At 37.3% G+C, this 7,371-nt stretch overlaps 1 long non-coding RNA gene across 3 annotated transcripts; it reads right to left on the bottom strand.

The window, feature by feature from the left end:
- Positions 1–466: 466 nt before the first annotated feature.
- Positions 467–3,307, bottom strand: LOC147537607 (uncharacterized). 3 transcript variants are annotated; one of them, XR_015226227.1, is made up of 5 exons: positions 3,007–3,307; positions 2,414–2,575; positions 2,174–2,315; positions 1,837–1,970; positions 467–848 (listed from the first exon to the last, which is right to left on the bottom strand). It is a non-coding gene; the product is annotated as an uncharacterized LOC147537607 (long non-coding RNA). The 3 variants fall into 3 exon arrangements; XR_015226226.1 differs by having other exon boundaries at positions 2,414–2,601; positions 3,007–3,244; XR_015226225.1 differs by having other exon boundaries at positions 2,691–3,243.
- Between the last annotated feature and the right edge of the window lie 4,064 nt (positions 3,308–7,371).

Below are 7,371 nucleotides of genomic sequence, written 5' to 3'. Positions count from 1 at the left end.
CAAACGTGTTTGCAAAAATCTGTTATGCAAACGTGTTTGCAACAATCTGACCTGCAAACATGTGTTTGCATAGTGTAAACTGCAAACTGTGTTTGCAAAATATAGATAGCAAACATGTGTTTGCATAATACAACCTGCATCTGCAAACATGTATTTGCATTTGCGATATTGCAAACTGAGTTTGCATTTGCGATTTTGCAAACTGCGTTTGCACGTGCGACAATGCAAACTCAGTTTGCACATGTTTACATCTTCACGTTTACAGGAAAGCTTCTACAAGGGAGAGGATTAAGCTATCCAAGGGAGAAACCCTTGATGTGCTTGAGTCGGGTATGAATCTAAGATAATATATGATGGAACGGGTGTTTCAATGTTCAACCCGAATCGTAACAGCAACAAAACCAAAAGAAAAAAGATGAAATGAGTATGGAACTTTGTAAGGGAAAAGTATCAAACAAGAAGCTCCTTAAGTTTACTGATATACTGCTTCTTAGAGATGACTAAACATACAACGAGAATGTTCATTACATCAGCTTATTACCTATGGAACTAACTGGGTAAATTTCTATGCTACATCAAATTTGTATCACTTCTCTCAGATATGTATTTGGGACTTGTGTTAGATGCTAGATTCTATGATACAACACTCATACAGGATAAAAAGTGAAGTCATAAGAGTCGTTAAGATTCCTCCTCACTACCACTATTATTTTTACCTTGTCTAGATGAAATTACCCTGTCTAGGGTTTGATCTGGGACTTTGATTCCTGCGGTTTCCATGTCTGCAACAATTGCAATGGCTGCATCGAGCTCCCCAAGATCAAGACACATTTCGTCGTACAAAAGGGCTACAACCACAGTAGATAGAAAAACAAAGGTATTTAGTATCTCATGTTATTCAGATTGAAATCGAGCATTTCTCGCAGTGAAGAAATGATAGTTCAGGATAATGACAAAAAAGCAAAAGACTGCCTAGCAATTCAATAAAGTCTTTACTGGGTTAATGGTTTGACACAAATTGTCTTGTCTGTGAAGAAGTGTTGAAGCTGATTTTATTTGCTTGGTGTTCCTTGAATATTTGTAAATGCAGATAATTAGCAGTTGATCACATACTTTTGAGGTGTCAAGGGAAGTTAAAAGTAAATAATTCCTGACCCTATGTTTTTGCAATTTAAAATATTAAGAGGATACCAAGCAAACCTAGACACATGATTAACCACCAGAAGCATATAGAAGAAATTTCATGAAAAAGACCCAAAGCGTTTTAGGGAAATGAAAGGCACATAACAATGTTAATTTAGTCTTATTCTAACACTACTGAATTTCTTATAGATCATTCTGACACGAAAAATCAACCGGTTTGGCCGAGACCCGCCCATGACATGACGATTATAGAGAACCAACATTTCTCTATATTTTGTTTGTTTTTTATATAGTTACTTCCTATTTTCTTAGATGTTGAACTTCCTATCGAAGTTTGTCTAGTTTCTTTCTTTCAATAGGTACACAGAACGCGATAACACATGGTTTGTCTCCTATAAGTAAGGCAATGACTAGAGCGATTTCAATAGCTTTAGTTGATTATATTTTTGTTTTGATAAAGTTTGGATCTTACATAGAAATTTATCATTTGGTTGAAGTAAACCTCTGTAGAGGCTCTTTCGTACATAGTGACTATAATATTCTGGGAAAATTCTAAGGCTCCTAAAGGGCAACCAAGGAAGTCGGTTTCCCCCATCACCTATATTATATGCTGTAAAATCGATACATAAATGGCGTGCATATCACATTCAGTCTCCATTCATGCATGTTATTGAGCAATGAGCTTGAACTTACCTCCCAAAGACGTAACCAAGGTTGTGCGTAGTCTGCAGGATTTTCTAAAAAGCTGAAGGGAGAGGAGTTCTTATAGCCGACCGCAATATCATAGCACAGTCTCCAATAGTTGGTGTTGCACCCTGTTCGATTACCTAAAGTAATATAAGTATGTTACACTCAATTCAGAAGACTTAATGTTGTAAGATATCAAGCTTTACAGAAATGAATAACCCATATGGCCTGGTAGTGTGATGATCTTGTAGAACAACCACAATTAATAAATATAAATTAATTTCGGTCTCTGCACTATATCTATCGAGAAAACAAATTGATAAAAGTAATAATTATGTTTCACCAAAAACCAAGAAGTCCGGGAAACTCTTCTATAGATCTCCGTGCCATCTTCAAGCCACAAAAACATACCCACGGAACACATCACCATGGGCATCTTTCAATGTCTTCCCTTGTTTTGTAGTTATACTCGTAGCAATTTTATCCTGAATAAGTAATAAAGCAGTAAAGATGAGAAACAACGGAAAGAAAACGAAAAAGAATCTCATTCCGAATCATTTTAAACATTAATTATATAACTCACCATGTCTCTTCGAATGAGCTCTTGCAGCTTGAACATGACTCGCCGGCGCGTAGTGATGGGAGTATTTCTCCATGAAGGGAAAGCTTGTTTTGCTGCACTAACAGCAACTTTGAATTCCTCATGTGTAGTTAGTGGTAGGTGAGAAACTACCTCTTGAGTAGCCTTTCAAATATCATCAACAACAACAACTAAAATGAACAAAATTTAGAAGATAAAGCACTGATTTTGTATCATCAAATCAATCAAAAAATTAAACAGGTAAAATCTCTAATCTTACAGGGTTTATAACGTCAATCTTGGAACTTGATTTAGAATCGACAAATTTTCCACCAATAAGATTCGGAACTTTTTGTTTCAGTAATTCAAGAAAACATAAACACAACAAACAAAACTTGCAAAGTTAATCAATAACAAAAAATAGTCTCATCACTATTAGCAGGTCCAGTAGAACTAGTTTCAGCTTAATTTATCATCAAACAAACAACAAGAGACATACTAACCTAACCCAGTAGAACTAGTTTCAGCTATGAGTATAACATACATCTAATTGCACCTTAATTTATCATCAAACAAACAACAAGAGACATACTAACCTAACCCACTCCTGATTTCGAGATCAATTTCTTCAAGGAAATCGCCATTGCAAGGATAACAGTCGTGCGAGATCAATTGAGCTGGTGCAAAAAGAAGACGAAGAATAACGATCAAAGAAGAAGAAGGATCAATGAAGAAGAAGGATCAGAGAAGAAAGAAAGAAGCCCTAAAAAGCAGAAGAGAAGATTTCAAAGAAGAAGCAGATTCGGAGAAGAAGCATGGAAGAAGAAGAACCCTAAAAAATTTTAGAGTTATCGAGAGAGAAAGTGAGTTCTGATGTGAAAGGGTATTTTGGGAACTAAAATATTAGAAAATGACCTGAATACTAAATATCAATATTATTTCAAACCTAACCTCTAATTAGTCATAATATTTTGATAGAAAATGACTAATAATAAAAGATTGGGGCTTTTCTAACTATTTTGAAACTTTTTACTACCTAAATAATCATTTTCCCTATTTTATTGAGAGAGAGAGATTTTTATTAGTTATCATTTTTTTGTATTATTTTTTTTGTTTCTTTTCTCTTAAATTAGTTATTATTTTATTGAGAGAGAGAGAGAGAGAGAGATTTTAATTTCTTTTTTTAACTCTTGAAATTTATGTTGTTTCTTTTTTTCTTAAATTAGAATTTTTATTTCTTAGAAGGAAAGGATTATTGTTTTTTAAATAGGTAACTATATTTCTACGAAGGACTATATCTTAAATTTTGAGAAGGGCTTCTAGACAATATCCCTTATTAAAAAAGGATGTTTGTCCCAGTCATCGTTTTCCCTTCTGTTTTATATAATAGATTAATTAATATATTATATTTACAAGAACGTGAAATTTTCTCTCTAGTTATTTTAGGCTAAATCAGACTAACTTATAATCCTGGTTTTGCATTTGAGCACTACCCAAGACCATCATCCACCATCCTCCACCTATCCACAATAATAAACCCTAGCCTAAGCTTTTGACAAGAAGAGATGACCCGGTACGAAGTCATCGTTGAAATATTTTATCAAAAACTTAGTGAGCGTTTATTGTTGCGGATAGGAAGGGGATGAGAGATGTTTCCCTTTCAATTTATTACTAACCATTCAGGTTGATTCAGTTTTAGCTTCTAATATTTGATCAACTCACCAAAATGACCTCCTAAAGATGACCATTGTGCACCTTGGGACTTGGGTCCCTTTTGTTTTCGTCAGTCAACTTTGAAAGTTAACTCTTTTCTCCCCTTTCTACCGTTGTTTTATATTTCTATGTTGTTGAGGGCTCCATTGGAATTCTAGTTCGAAGGCTATACTAAAACTCTAGTTCAAGGGGTACTCCACCGAAACGCTCCATAGAGGGTCCTTTGTGTCTCGTTCCCTCTGGAAGATAGAAATAAGTGTTGAACGATAAAAGATTAGAGAGAGTGGAAGATACACATTGAAGAAGGAAAACTTTGTGGTGCTCTACCAGTGTAGAAAGAAATAAGAAAAAAGAATTTATTTTCCGACGAAGGGTCGTCAATAGTTAGTCGTCTGTCGGCGACCCTTCTTCAACAAAAGAGGAAGAAAAGGCAGAGAAAAAGGCCATCTGTAAAAAGGGTAAAAATGGAAAGAACAATCAACTATTGAAATTGACTGACAATAAAAATCAAAAGAAGACCAAAATTGAAGGTAGTCATTCTTAAAGGGCCACTTTAGTAAATTAGTCATTCTTAAAGGGCCACTTTAGCAAATTAGTCATATATTTACTATTCTAAAACTCCATAAATATAAGTATACAGGAAGGGTTTGGGAGAACCACCCAGACTTTTATCATTAATCATCAACTTTCTTCAAATTCACAATCATATAAAACACATACATAGTTCAATTGGTGAGACCTAATCTACGGCGAAAAATGACATCATGATTTTCACTATGAATGAAACAAGATTGCGTAGCAAAATTTTAGTCATTTTAAACTCGCTAAAACCCTAGAACTCTGCCATCTCTAATTCTCCTATAAATCGAAAATAGAGTACATTCACCCTTTACATTGATAACAACCCTTTATAACACTAGGGGCAGGGAGGGAACTGTGTATAGGCCAAGGGAGCCCTGGTCCCCCTTGACCTACCCTTTCTCATTTTTTATCAACAATAAAAGCAATTTTGGAGGCCATAGGTTTATTGGCCCCGCCCTATTACACAGCTAACAAACTAGTACTGAAGGAACCTAAAAATACAAATTCAAACTTATAAAATATCTCAAACTTAAATCAATCCCTAACTCTTTCATAAAAAAAAAATCCCTAACTGTAGTGTGTAAATTGTCTCTTTTACTTGATATTTGGTTAGTTTTTATTTACTGACCGGAAACTTTATATAATCCTAACTTAATCTAATAAATCCCGACATCTAAAATGGCTCACATCAAATGTTGATCGTTGGCGTGTCTGTTGTTGTAAGCGTAATAAAACTTTTACAATTGATATTTCATCGTAATCCTCCCGATTATTTTGATATTTCATAAATCCTAGGGTCAGTGTGTAGGGTTCAACCCCGTTAAGCGCATAGTATGTAGTAATTTTTGTACGGAGCTCTTCACTGTCTAAGTTTTGACTTAGTTTCTCTTTTGGACTTGAATAGAGTTATGGATAGCGAAAGGGCTACTGGTCGTGGCAGAGGTCGTCGCAGTGCTCGCACCCGAGGAGGTGGTAGAGGTCGAGGTAGAGGTGTTATATTTGAGGAAGGGGGGTCTACAGGACCCCAAGGTTCACAGGCACAGTCAAGGGGTCATGAAACCACAAATCCTAATCTGAACGGAGGAGCGACAGTGACCATTGATGCAGTCGCATTGCAAAATTTGATTAACATTGCAGCAGAGGCTAAAACAAGGGAACAAGCTGAGGCGCAGAATCCGACACTAGAGACAGGGGGTCCTGTGGTGAATCAGAGGCCACCGACTGAGATGACATGGTTGAAGTACTACAATGAGTTTAAGAAAATGAGACCGCCAATATTTGATGGAACTGGAGGATGTTCGTGGTGTTTGATTGCTCTAAAGAATATAAGCAGCGGATGGCAGTGTTCCAGTTGAAGAAGAATGCATCTACTTGGTGGGACACTCAGTCTAGGCTAGTGGATCCGTTGAGGTTCACCTGGGAAGAATTTAAGAAGGTCTTCATGGAAAACTTTGTTCCTTTCTCAGCACAACAGACACTTAAGAGGGAATTTCAGGACTTGAAGCAAGGAGAGAATTAGTCAGTTTTGGAGTATGAGAATGAGTTTTACAAACTCTCCCTCTTCGCTGCTCAGCTAATTCCGACAAAAGAGGAAAAGATTGAGAGGTTTGTCAATGGGTTGCGGGACAACATTGCTAGGTACATTGCTGGGCAACCTAATTTCGACACCTATCATAAGGTGGTTTCTTATGCTAAGGTTCACGATGCTCGGATACAGGAGGAAAAGAAGCAGAGAGGAATCAAAGTACTGAACAAGGGTGAACAAAAGGGGAACGGTAGAAATTATGGGAAGTGATGGGTCATGAAAATGTCCCATCAGAGTCGTTTAAATTAGCCGAGTTAGTCTGTTTCGAGTCTTTATTGTAATAAAATGGTTGGTTTTCTTGATTAGGTGTCTTTTGCAGAGTTAGGTGTGAAAAACGGTTAAAAATGAGAAAAAGATGCATAAAGGGTATTTTGGTCATTTGGAGTCAAGGATATTCTGGTAATTTAGCCAAGGTCAGTGTGTGGTTGAAAAGTAGAGGTCGAGACGAGTCCGTAGGAGAAAACGGAAGTCAAATCGGAGTCCGGATGGAGGAATAAATCAAGGTCAAAGTTAGGTCAACATTTGGTCAACATTCGGTACAAGCTCGGGCTAGTTTCTGGCCCGCGATACGTTCAGGGACACGTGTCGACGGGAAGAGGCCGGTATACGCAATTCCCGTGTTTCCGCTTAGCAACGAAATGGACCCAAAGAGCTTGATCCAGTGTATCGGAAGCAATTTAATCCCGTAGTCCCAGAAGCAACGTTTTAATCTTGTACGTCCGTTGCCGCGTATCCAAGATCTGACGGCTCCTGTGCATCCCGTGCTTTATTCCATATTCAATGTACCCGAAGCTGTTTAGATATCGTGCTCCCGGCCACGTGGTTGTCTGCTGTGCGTCCAGATCCGTGCAACCTTCATCCGACGGCTTCTATATGACCCGCGACTTGTTAACTTGCACCCGGCTACACCAAATCATCCGAAACCCATTATAAACCCTAGCCGCCGACCAGATTGTGCTTTTAACCCCTAGATTTCCAATTTTGACCCTCAGCTTTCCATTTTTTACCAATTTTAACCCCAACTCAACCCTAATCCTATATAAACACCTTTAGAAGACCAACCAACCTCTCTTTTCTTATT

The sequence above is a fragment of the Eschscholzia californica genome, unplaced genomic scaffold (genome assembly GCF_041429995.1).
Source record: "Eschscholzia californica isolate CP2 unplaced genomic scaffold, dmEscCali1.0.p SCAF_5, whole genome shotgun sequence".
NCBI lineage: Eukaryota > Viridiplantae > Streptophyta > Magnoliopsida > Ranunculales > Papaveraceae > Eschscholzia > Eschscholzia californica.
Note: the sequence above shows the minus strand (reverse complement) of the source record. Positions and strands in the feature narration are given on the sequence as shown.